Here is a 13,665-nt window from a genome sequence, read left to right on the forward strand (position 1 = left end):
GGCTGAGGCAGGAGGATCCCTTGAGCCCAAAAGTTTGAGGTTGTATTGAGCTACGATTGCACCACTGCACTCCTATCTAGGCAACAGAGTGAGCCCTTGTATTTAAAACAAAACAGAAATCCTGTGAGATATTTTTCCCCCTCAAATACTACAGTTTTTCTTTGACTTTTTAAAAATCTCTCCTGAGTTGACACTAATTCTTTGACTTTTTCCCTCAAAGTATAAAAAGCATGAAATATAAATAAGCTCTTGCCTTACACACTTAGAAGAATACAATTCAAGTATCGTAGCGCTATATACACACCGATAAAGCCCATCAATTCTTGAGCAATGCATTATAAATATAAGGATACAAAGGGAACTAAAATTCACTTCTTTATGTTACGTGTAACATTCAAATATTCTATCTAAAGAAATACATGTAATCATTATCACTGTCTTCTACATCTACATGTTGATACACTTATTAAGATGTTCCTGTATAATCATGTTTGGTTTCACTGTTTCAAGTCTGGTTTCAAACTGCAAAACCAGCCACTCTGACAAAACAAGTAATCAGAAAGATTATCCCTTCTCCATCTCCCTAACTCCAATAACTATGAAGTCAATTTTGTCACAGGGCTCCAAACACTGGATTGTGATGACAAATATTAGGTCCAATTTCTTCATAATCCTTTTTGGTGTGACATACGTTGCAGAACTCAGGCATAAGAAGCCAACCTTCCTCCTCCAAACTAAACTGCATTTTGCTGCACGTGGTATGTAATGACATGTGTATCAATAGGTTCTCACCTCAATCTACCGCTACTGGATTCCTCACTTATTTCAGCCTGGCATCTTACAGTCCTTCTTAAATCTCGATGCGAGTGATGTCCAAAGTCCCTGAACCTGGGTGAAACTCCAGGGTGGTCAGTATTCTTGTAGAGAGGATGTCTGACAGTAATAGGACAATTCTGAATTATTTCATCTACAACTTCTGGGGCTGGTGGTATTTTAGCAAACTCTGGGTAAAAAAAAAAAAAAAAAAAAAAATTCCAAGTCTCAAGACTCTCTTATAACTAATATCAGTGGAGAAATTTTTCTTTGAGATAGCATTGATTTCAGTATACTGTTTAATCCACTTTAACCCGTCTTGTCATACTTGTTAAATTCTTTTGCTAAATCTGGGCAGACATAGATATATTGTTCCTTTACTGCCTTATCAGTTTTCAGGGATTGTTCTGGAGGGATTCCTAGTTCTTGGTTTCTCAATAGTTGCTGAATAAAATATGTTGTGTCTTGTCTTTCTATTGGAATGTGCTTAATGCAGCATCCAATCACAATCCCTTCAGCTCCACGAATGCCATGAGTGACACTGTCTCCACTGTCTATTATCTACCAGGCAACATCCCTTCTCCTGCTTGTCTTGGTTCAGGATACAACTAAGGTGAGAATAGCCTGCACAGCAATGTACAAGTCTGGAACATTGAAGTACATTATGTCAGCAGTATATTTCCCATATTTTCTGGAGCACTTAGTGGAGTTTCAGTCAAAAGAAAAGAATGAACTTTAAGTTCTGCCCTTGAAGATTTAAAGATATTTAAAGTTCACTTGCTACATAAACCTTTCCATCAAGTTCCAATCTTCAACTGTACCATGACGAATTGTCCACGTTGTTGCTTATGTAGGTTTTTCTATTGCTTCATCACCATTGAAGAAGTCTATGTCATCAACACCTCTCATCACCCTCCTTTGAGCTTCATCATCCACTTTTGCTGACTCCTTAATAGCAATACAGGAAGGGATGACAAACGGTGGTTCTATATTTCCAGTATATCCTAGTTTTGTCTACCCAGGTCACCATCCACCAGATAGGCTGGAAGCCATCTTGATATTGTCTTCTTGACCTGCTGCTGCTTCCAACTAACCATCCAGAAAAGTGGCTTCAAGAAAACAGCAGTCTCTGTCAGCAACCATCCACTGCCTCATTGTACCTTTGACAAGATCTCAGATAATGAAGTCATCAATCAGAACTTCTTGGTTTGGAAAATATGGTCTTGGCACTGATGTGCAGTGCAGCAAAGATGGATTCAATCTAGTTGAATACACCATTGGCTGACATCTTCTGTGTGCAAAGCACTATGTTAGGCACTAGATTGTGGGATGAAAAAAACCTGGCAGGAGCAATATGATACTACCCTCTAAGTAAATTATCATACTAATGACTGTCGTTGAGCTCATATAGCAAACTTTTGAAAAAAGTTTGCCTCAGTTTCCCACCTATAGAACTGAAAAAAATAATGCCTACCCTGCAGTGATGTTGGGAGGGTCAATGAGATAATGCAGGAAATAGTAGCCTGTTATTATTATGGGAATATGTTAGAAAAATATTGTGGTCCTATGGAAGAAGTGAGGGACCATTATCTACATGTGAAATAAGAAATATATATATATATATATATATATATATATATATATACATGTGAAATAAGATATATATATATATATATCTTTGCCCTTAGTTCTTGACACAGAGTTTCTGAAACCCTTGTAATCTCCTGAGTGATAGAGATTCTAGGAATATCTTTTGTTCTAATATGTGATCTTTGACTTCAGTTCCTGACACAAGAGCTTCTAAGACCCTGAGACTCTCCAGAGTCATGAGTGTCTTTTTGCATGCTAATGAGATGACTGGTGGACAGGTACCCCTATATATCCTCAGGATGGGGACTGGTCACCAGAAAAACCAAGGCATGGTTAGACATTTGGAACTTTCAGCCCCATTCTCCACCCTCTGGAGAGGACAGAGGAGTTGAGTGGCTTCATTGAGTGACGAATTGATCATGCCTATATGATGATGCCTCTACAAAAGTCCCTAAAGTACAAGGTTCAGAGGGTTTTTGAGATAGTAACTTGTAGCCAAGTCGGACGGAGGTTGTGAGTAACTTGGGGACTCACTACTTGTGAGTGGCATCTGAAGTGGGAGGCAATCTTGTCCTTAACTTGCAAGGTCGGCACTAACTCCAGGGAGTATCATAGTTGAATTGCTGGAAACCCACTTGGTGGCCTGAGAGGGGGAGAATTGCTTCATGTGAGGGAAAACCTCACACACATTTGGTATCAGAAGAATGGTGTGAACAGAGAAAAAGGTTTTGCTTTTTCCTTTCACTACAAGAAGTGTGAAAGTTGTCAGAATCAAAATGGAGTCACATGTGTGGGGAGGTCATGAAGGGAGGGTTTTCATGCACATATGTATGATAACAAGGCATATCACAAACGATTCTGCAAAAAACACAACCTTGCACAAAAACCACCACAACCTTAGACAAAAATATGCTTCCTTGAGGACATCTACCCAGCAACTGCCTGTCCAACCCTGGACTGAGGCCATATTTATTATGGATCCTTGTAGCCAAGGAAAATTTTTCCAAAACAATTTATGTAACCCTAGTCATTTTTTCTTCAAAAACCCTTGTCTTCTTTTGTCTCTCTGAATACAGTCGTGCGTATTCCCTTTGCAATGCCATTCCTGAATAAATACCATTTTATTTTAGAGAACTTCTCTCTCTCTGTTATTTAGGTTGACATAATTTGGAGTCAGAAGTGGGGCCTGAAGCAAGAGCACCTTCAGAAGAAATCAGCCATCCTTGGCAGTACTCACTTGAGCCCTTTGAGCTCTCTGCTCCCATGGCTCACCTCTTCACCCTAGTGAGTCTTCTCTCAGGCTGAGCCCTCCTCTTTTTGGTAGAAGTTTTTTTATTATTATTATTTGGGATCTGGTTTGATTCTAAGGCTTCCTTCATAAACAGCCTTGTAGCCCTTTTGAAATATAGAACACTTTTATCTTTTTGGCCCTTTCTGGTACAAGGACAGTGTCCTGTAAAAAAGTACTCTAGTTTCTGTAGAACTTACGCTGTCTGTGAGGCACGTCTAGTGAGCACACTTGTGGTTTTTCTGCATGTCTAAAATAATATTTTATTTGTTCTGCGTGCCGAGCTTAAAATTTTTTTTTTTTTAATGTAGAGACAGCGTGCTATATTTCCCAGACTTCTCTCAAACTGCTGACCTCAAGTAATCTTCTCACCGCAGTTTCCCAACGTGTTAGGATTACAAACATAATCCACCGTGCCTAGCCATGGTTTAAATATTTTGAAGTACTTTTCTTTTGGTTTCATTTTGGTTTTGTTATGCAAATCTGCAAGTTATTTGACTCTTTTACTTTGCTTGTTTCTGAACATCTTCCAAGAACAAAAACTAAAGATTCTAAATAGTGGGCCAATTAAAATTCACTAGGGCAATTGGCACCATCTATGAGAAACTCCTATCTAAAGAAAAAGTCGCCCATGTTAAGAGAAACTAGCCATGTATAGACAAGATCACTACTAGGGTGCCTGCCTGTTTCCTAGCAGCAAAGAAAAACTTGGTCACAGGTTGGACAACCAGGGCAACAGCCATCTGCCAACTATAAAAGTTTATCCTATGCCAGGTACACTGTGAAACAAAACACCAACCCAAACTCCTGACATTCCCACACATGGCTTACAGGGTTTTCTTTTGCTCTCAAGAAATTAATAAGAAATGGAATGGGATTCTCAAAATTATAAGGCATAGCAAACCCTCTGGGATGGGACTCCAGTCAGATAGACATTCAAAATGTATAGCCCATTTTCAGGCACATTTTTAAACTGATGGTCAAATTATAACAAGGATAATTTATGGCTGTTATCGATATTATTCAAAGTCTCCAAACTTGTTTTTTTCAGAAAACTAGCTATAGAGTTAAGCAGTCTGAATGTTGTATGCATATGGTAGCTTCTAACATCTCTAATTTTTTTCCATTTTTTTCTGAAACCGCTGACTGTTTCACTTCTATTTACATAATTCTGTTACTAAAGGCCACCTGGAGGGTTTTTTTTTTCCCCTCCAAATCCTAACTGAAGTATAGACATCCAAGAATTCACTAAAACAACTCATTCAAAACTAAAAAAATGAGACTATTATGGAAACTGCTTTGCCCAAAATTTTGTCCACAGCCTTCAAAATATCACCTATCGGCACAAATGAAAATCTTAAAATTTGGTCATATAAACATGACCTCAGCTTGTCGCATTTTGTCAGAGATGGCATTTGGATCCACTATCTTTATATAAACTGGCAAGTTTATATTGCTGTGCTTTACTATGTCATGGCTAGGATTGTAAAGTGAAAACTGTAAGATGTTTTTGTTCATCTGTATGTTTTTATGTTTTGGTGTCTATATAATATTTGTATATGATATTTAATTTACAAAGAGCTCTATTTAATTGACTTGAAAGAAAATAATTAAGTGTTTAAAGCAAGCAATTTATTAGAAATATAGTAATTAACCCAGCTGCTTCTAAGTTCACATGACTTGGGTAAAGCTTGGTAAATAAAACTAATTTTAAAATTTTTGGTAAAATAAGAGTAGATATGTCTTCAGAATTGTCAGCACAAATTTTTGGCTGGGTTTACTGGTTAGACAGTTTTATATTTGTCTCTGTTAGATGTTTTAAGTCCATAAAACCATAAATCCAGCCTTAAAAGCAAAATGTCTGTTGTTTGTATAACTCTGATGAATAAGACTAGTTAATTGCTGATTTAATGAAAAAAATCTGTAGCTTCTAAATAATAAGCAAAATACCCATATATTCAAACTAAGGGTCTTACATAGGCAGACACCTAGCATTCATATGGTGTAAAACTGGTTAAATAATGACTAGCTCACCTAATATCTCAGTTTTCACAAGTATTATATGTATAATTGTTAAAAATAAATTAAACATAAATGAGGTAAATATTTATAAATGAGCTTTTTCATGTGATTTAAAGTTATGTTATATTAAATTAAGTAGTAGATACTTATTAAATGTCTGGGTCATTTCCAAATAAGATTAAATACTGAAGTATACATTACTGAACATAAATATACATTTGTTCTTGGCTTCTTAAATTTTATAAAAAGGTAAGGAATATTTGAATCTGATACTAAATATGTCCTGTTTTACATTGAATAATCACTCAGTGTGAAGACAAATGTTTCTAGAACTTATAAGATGAATACCCATAAGCTGCTGATAAATAATAGACAATTCAAAATTGGTTACTGGCTCAGTTTTCACTAAAAATTAAGGTTTCTAAGAATTAAAAGTTAAAATTAATATATATAAAATACTGTTTACTTTGTACAAAAAAGTAATATATTTTATTGGTAAAACGTATTTTTAAAATAATATGAGAATATCTTTTTATTTAAAAATAATTTTGTCTAATTCAGAGGTTATTTAAAGCTGTTTCAAAATATGAATTTAAGAAGAAAATAAAAACAAGTCATAAAGAAATCAGTAAGTAGGAGAGACATGCAATGAAAGTTATAAATGTGAGAATGTAGTTTTGGTAAGAAAAGTAAAAAGATAGCATTGTATGAGAAAGAATTTTGTGTGGTCAAAATGATAAAGGAAATAGAAAAGTAAATTTTTGTCCTATGGTAGAATTATTGGTTGTATGAATATAAAAAAGAAGAAAGCTTAAAATTAAAGCTTAAGCAAGTTGTAAAAGGTTTGAGCAAGTTTCAAAAGGTTTGTGAGATGGTTCTTAAGAAAGAAATTTTGGTTGGGCAAGGTGGTGCACACCTGTAAACTTAGCATTTTGGGAGGCTGAGGCGGGAGGATAGCTTGAAGCCAGAAGTTCGAGACCAGCATGAACAACATAGTAAGACCATGTCTCTACACAAAAAAACTAAAAATATTAGCCAGATGTGGCAGTGCATTCCTGTAGTCCAGCTACTTGGGGATCATCTGAGCCCAGGAGGTCAAGGCTACAGTGAACCATGATTGTGCCATTGTACTTAGCCTGGGTGACAGAGGGAGACTCTGACTCAAAAAATAAATACATAAATTTTGGGCATAATCAAGTTGGCTAAAATGAAAAGGTAATTGTTTATAAGTTTTTCTTAAAATAAAACACACTGATACAAAACCAAAATCAACTTCTTTATGTCTAAGGCAACAAGGTTTTCTTGTAGTATCATCTGCCTTAAGTGAAAAAAATTAAAGATGTTTTGATTTTTAATTCTGAAATGTTTCTTTAAATTTTCAACCATCTTCTGGACTGCAACCTTTTCTTGTTTTACACTTTCTGTTTAATTTCCAGGTTTAAAATGCTACTTTTTTAATATAAAGTAGTAACTTAATTTCTCAGAATGGCGCCTTTTTTTGAACTTTTTCAGATTAATCTCTCAATAATTCAACCTTTGTTGCATCTTATTGCACATGATTTGCAGGTTATACATCATGATCTTCTCACTTCCTCCTTCTCCCTTTGAAAAGGTACTTTTTTTAAATTTGCTTAGTTAAAGTAATGACTCTCTCCCTTGACATTTTGTGTAACTTCTGTAATTTTTTTCTCTGGTTCTTACTTGGCTGTTTTGCTCTATTGCTGAAATGTTTGTCTTGAAGACCTTCAAAAAGTTTTTTTTCTCCAAGTATAGCTTGATTTTGTACTGTCGGCTTTTCTTGATGTGTCTGAATTATTTCATGTAGCCAATGTCTAATTGAACTCAAGTACCTTTCATCAAGCTAGATCGACAGCTTATCTAAATGGGCTTCCATAAGGAGAAGCAATCACACCTTCAGAGCTCTTTCTTTGTCTTTGGTGACTGGTCTAGGAAACAAAACTTTTGTGGGATTTTCTGTTGTTGTTGAGTCAGGGTCTAGCTCTTTTGCCCAGGCAGGAGTGCAGTGGCACAATCATGGCTCACTGCAGCCTCAGTTTTCTTCAGTTGATCCTTTCTTCTCAGCCTCCTGAGTAGCTGGGACTACAGGTACAGGCACACACTACCATACCTGGCTAATTCCCCCCCACCCCCACCCCATGTATGTTGCCTAGGCTAGTCTTGAACTCCTGACCTCAATCTATCCTCCTGCCTCAGTCTCCTAAAGTGCTTGGATTACAGTCATGAGCCACTGCACCTGGCCAGATTTTGTGTTTTATAAAGTTAATCTCCTGTGTTTTATGCTATCTTTATTAGGTTTTTGATTACTTAAGAAAACTGAACTTTAAAAGAATTAAGGCTTTACTAAAATATAGACATGTAACTTTGTGCATTTACTTTTGAATTTTTTTTTCTTTTTGAGACTGAGCCTCATTATGATGCCCAAGCTGGCCTTCAACTCCTTCCCTGTGCTTAAGTAATCCTCTTACCTCAGCCTCTTGAGCAGCTGGGACTAGAGGTGCAAGCCACCATGCCCAGCTTACTTTTGAAATCTTTTAATTGTCACTCTGGCTAAATGAATGACTATTACTTCACAATGATCTGTGGTTCTATTTTAATTAAATGTTTTATACTTTTTGACATCTTTAGTAGACTACCTCAGTATCAAAGTTCCAAATTAAGTCTTTATGACCTAGAATTCTCTTAGGGATTTTTCCAGTTGGACCCCTGGAGAGCATCAAAGGATTATCTCTCAGCTTCTATAGATGTTAAACTAATTAAGCTTATTTGATGTATTTAATTATATGAGAAGCATTAGAGGCACAGATGGGATCAAATAACAAAGTGATGCTAAATCTTCTTTAAATTATGTTTATATGGATGGATATGTTATTGATGTGAACGTTCTAAAGATTATGTAAAATTTGTAAAATCTGATAGTCCTGGTGTGATGCTTTCAGTAACAGTTCTGGTTGTTGTCTTCAAATGCTGTATGCAATAGCAATAGCTGAATGTTCATATCAATTGTGAAACTCTCTTCTGGGTCTTTAACCATGGCTGTTCTAAGTCTCTGTTATCTACAGCTTCAATTCTTCCTTAATTGCATCTGCAATTGGATTCATGGGAAAAAACTCTGACAAGTACTCTTGAATATAGGTGATAACTCCCAGAACTGCAGAAACTGATAAATTTATAAAACTGATAACTAAGATTAAACAGAACAAAAATTAATTATGTGGCATTAAATATCAATGAAGATAGATATTTGAGACATTTTTTTGCTTAAATGTTTCATTTTCCAGATTTAAGGAAACTTTGACTTAAGCTGGCTATAACTTACAGCAATTTGGTAAAGTATACTTTTGTGAACAAAAGTGGAAACCTCTACTTTATCTCCCTACTTTATCCCTCCAAAATTTGGAAACTAGTCATGAGTATTCTTAATTTTTAAGTCAATGTAGTTGTTTGCATTAGGTAAATAAAAATCTGGTTTCTTTTTTTTTTCAGTCAGAGTCTCACTCTGTTGTCTAGGATGGAGTGCGGTGGCATGCTCATGGCCACCACGGCCTCAACCTGCTGGCCTCAGACGACCCTTCTGCCTCAGCCTTCTAAGTAGCTGGACCTACAGGTATGTGCTATCACACCAGGCCGATAAAAATCTGCTTTCTTTATAATGAGATGCAATTGGAAACATTAGTTATATTATCAAGGTTTTGACTGAATGTCATATTTAAATTGCTGGTAAGTAGTGCAAAGTCCGAAGCCTGCCTTAGTTTGACTTTTAGTCTCAAGAAGTTTTTAAAAGTCCAATCTGAGATTCCTATGGGGAATGTAATTTTGTAGTTCTTGCTGCATTTATGTAAATTATCAGGTCAAACTTGATAGACATAAACTTATTGTACAAACAAATTGGTCTTACTTCTTTGATAGAAATCACAATGACTGTAGAAAGAAAAATTATGTTTTTAAAGAAAAATTATAATGCATATTTTATTAGATTGTATCCTGTGTACTGTTTTTGAATTTTTATTATTTACCTGGAGACTGCCCTGGATCTCAAATTCTTCTAGGTTTCTCCAGTCCAGTGTCCCTCCATGTAATTGCTAGGAACTGGAATTGCTCTTTCTTAAATCCTTATAAGCTGAAGTTAGACAACTTGGTGTAAATTTCAATGGACAAGCCTCACGCCTGGTGTGCAGGCCACACAGAAAGTTCATCTGACCACACAACGCTATAACCAGAGAAATTCAAACTACAGATCAGGATAAGTTGATGTCTTCATGCAGTGAGCAGCTTTTCCTAAGACAATGGAATAGGATTTCCCATCATAATGAGACTCTTGCCCCTCTTTATTTTTCCTTGCTTATGCCTACTTTTTCATTTGACAGAATATTGATGCAATTAAAATTTCACAATCAGTAGCTTCTTCAGGGAACTTAACAAAATGTTGGATCTGCCATGCCAATCCTAATCATTTACATGACCTAAAAAGCAATCTTTAGTCTACTGAGTAGATAACGCTAACATCCTAATACAATGGTTGCTCTCTGCTTTAATTTAACCCGTTCAGGAGATAATAATAGAATTCCTCTTGTGTATCTACTAGCTCAACAAGGCAATGTTTGTGCTATTGCTAATACTATTTGCTGTACACAGATAAGTTCCTCTGGGGAAGTTGAGACCCAAATACAAAAAATAAAAAAACAGGGAACATGGTTGCAACAAGATTCACCTAATTCCCCGTGTATATTTAATTTTTTCAGTTGGTTGCCTTTAAGCCTATGTTCATGGCTCAAGCTATTATATAAACTGGAATTATTATATTACTATTAATTATACTTTGTATTTTCTTTTTTTTTAATTTGTACCTGTTGCCTGTAAAATTTCTGCAGACTGTCAAACTGTCAAATTTCTACAGAAATTTATTTATTCCTAATAGAATAATGCTGACCCAGAACTTTGAGATGATAGCCAATGCCTACAGAACAGACAAAATTCAACTTAACAATGGTAGACTTAGCCTGAGAGCTACTCCCTCCAAGCCTCCCTAGTTGTTCAAATATGTCTAAAAGTCGCCAATTACTTCCCTTTGTCATGAGATTAGACCAACCACTAGGACAGGTTATCCCAGCACCAAGAGACAATCAAACCCTAACTACAAGTTAATAGATCAGTGATGCTTTCAGAAAAAGATCTTGATCAAAAGAGGAAAGTACAAGAACTGTCCAAATCAAAATGAAGTCACCTGTGTCAAATAAATGAAGCCAGAAAAAGCTATGAAGGGAGGGTTTTCATACACGTATGCCTCATAACAAGAACTACCACAAAAGACTCTGAAAAACAACAACCTTGTACAAAGCCCACCCTAATCGTACACAAAAAAATACTTCTATGAGGACATCTGCCCAGCAGCTGCCTGTTGTCCAACCTTGGACTGATGCCACCCTTGTTATGAATCCTTGTAGCCAAGGATAATTACTCTGAAATGACTTATGTAATCCTCCTCATTTTTCTGTTGAAAACCCTTGTCTTCTTTCACTTCCCTGAATATGCCCATGCATATTCCCATTGTAATGCTCATTCCCAGATAAATATCATTTTCTTTTTGAGAGCCCCTGTCTGTCAGTTATTTAGGTTGACAGGAGAACTGAGATCACATTCAGAGTCTGCCATTCCCTCAGCTCACTTATGAGTCTGGTGGTCTGAGACAGATCTTTGCACATAGGCCGCCATGCTTTCACTTATGTGACCGGCAACCCAGGTGCAGCAGAAGTTGTCACTGTTCCACCCATCTTCTTAGGACATTCTGGTGGGCTCCAGCGCATTCCTATTGCTAATATCTACATCTTTCAGCCTGAAGTCTTTCCCTTCCCACTCTCACAACTGAGGAAGGTGGCTCTTCCCAGATATCGCATGGGGTGAAAGTGACTGGGAATTAATGTCCCCAGAGTGCAGCTTTCAACCAGCGACACTAGGAAGTTGGTGTAGAAATACCTCTATTCCCTCCATCTCCGGGTGAGATAATTCTGAGACATGTGTTTTGTGTTGGGTTTCCCCTGGGGACTGAAACGCTGACTACTATGGTGGCTGATATATGAATGTGTCTCCCTTCCTTGGGTTACTTCTAGCACTCCCCTACCAGTCTGCCCTGTAGCTTCCAAAGAGAAACGTGGGCTAAAATCCTTGCTTCTGGGTCTGCTTCCAAGAGAATCCATGCCAATCACCAGGCTCAACTGATTAAACAAGAGTAGGGCCCTGGCCCAAGACAGCCATCTATGGTTGGCCAGCATACTACTCAGTATGTGGTTATGGTTAAGAAAGCAACCCAAGTCTTTTTCTCAAGGAGCACAGAAGCAAGAAACTAAAGAAGGAACAAGAAAAGGGCAACATATGAGCTGGATTTTGGGAAAGGTGGCATCCTAGGGAAGGCTGGTGTCCTCCCTAGTCCTGGCTACGCCACCCCCACTGATGTGCTTCCCTGGGGATGCCGGGTGTCTGTGCAGTTTTGCAGCAACTTCCTGCACCAGAGTCAACCTGAGCACAGAGATCTTCACAATTGTGACAAGCCCAACTCATGGAGGCTTTTGGCTCAGACAGACCTGAATTCAGAACCATCTTGTGTGGTCTTCAACAAACAGCTTAGAGCATCTTAGCCTGAATTTCTCCAACTCTAAATGGGATAATACTAACCATCTTACAGGTATTCGTGAGGCTTAAATAAAGCAATGTGTACTAAGCAACCGGATACATAGTTTGTTGTCAATAAATGTATCTCTGCCCTTTACCTGAGTTCTTCTACAGATGCTGGCATCTACAAAAGGTTCCTGTCTTTTGGTCACCATAGCAACCCTAGGCAAGCTATAAATTTTCCCTAATGAAGCTGAGATATTTTCCCTTTTCGTGCTGTGCCCATCTGTGTCTTGAATAGATTAAAAACTCTCAGACGAGTCACATTTTAGAGTGTGTAGTCTGACCATTTATAATCCACATCACCCACTGATAGAGGCAAAAGCTATCGAACAGGAAAAGTGGGAAGGTTCCATTCAGTCCCCCTTGAGTACAAAGGTGCCTCTGTATTTTTGGTGGTTTAAGAAACAGCTAGAGGGAGGGACTACGTAACCTTTGGCCACCTGGCGTAACTCAAGAGGCCACGAAGCCAGCTCTCCCGCCTTGCTGCTCTTTATTCCACCCTCCCTTTGGGTTTGTAGTCCATTTTAATTGCAAGCAGCAAGCACAATTTAAGTAGTACCTGGTTGTACCAGGTTATGAGCTAGACATGAGGGTCTCAGATATGAATCCGGCCCAGGACCTAACTCAAGGCACCTGCTGTAGGCAACATCATTCCTTCTTTGTAAGATGAAGGTATTGGACAAAGTGATTTTTAAATCCCTTCTCACATTGGGTTTCTCTGATTTTTATGAATGTGTGGTCAATTCTCAGAGGAAGTTACATGAAGAAAGGCTTTACTTGAAGATAAAGATAAGGATAAGAGAAGATCGAAATGTCATGGATTTTTGTGAACATTACTAAAACACTCACCTGGCATCTCTCTGTCCCTAAGTTTAAAATGACTGTCACATCACTGGGACCCTGGTATGTGGATAAGCTGCATTTACCACTGAGGTTCAGGATGTCTGGGCCAGACATCTAGAATCTGTCTTACATTAACGCTTGTTTTGAAAATGCACGTGTTCCAATGCTGTTGATGTATTGAGGAACAGTGTGGGCATAATGCACATTTTGCATTTGCTTTTGTGTGATTTCATTCAGCAGACACACTGGGTGAAAGCAGAATACCGCTTCCAACTGAACTGTGCTGCACAATGTTGAGCAAAAAACAAATCTGGACCAAGGTGAGTAACCCTTTACTTAAATATGTTTAACAAAGGGCAGTGAAGAAGAGGAGGACCACAGCAAGATGAAGAATGCTTCAGTCACAAGATCTGTAAGCATCT

The 13,665-nt window shown here is 37.5% G+C and overlaps 1 pseudogene; it reads right to left on the reverse strand.

Annotated features, from left to right (window-relative positions):
- Nucleotides 1-613: 613 nt before the first annotated feature.
- On the reverse strand, nt 614-12,552 carry LOC103259552 (annotated as a pseudogene).
- Nucleotides 12,553-13,665: the final 1,113 nt, after the last annotated feature.

The sequence above is a fragment of the Carlito syrichta genome, unplaced genomic scaffold (assembly GCF_000164805.1).
Source record: "Carlito syrichta isolate Samal-C Ts95f unplaced genomic scaffold, Tarsius_syrichta-2.0.1 Scaffold302868, whole genome shotgun sequence".
Classification (NCBI taxonomy): domain Eukaryota; kingdom Metazoa; phylum Chordata; class Mammalia; order Primates; family Tarsiidae; genus Carlito; species Carlito syrichta.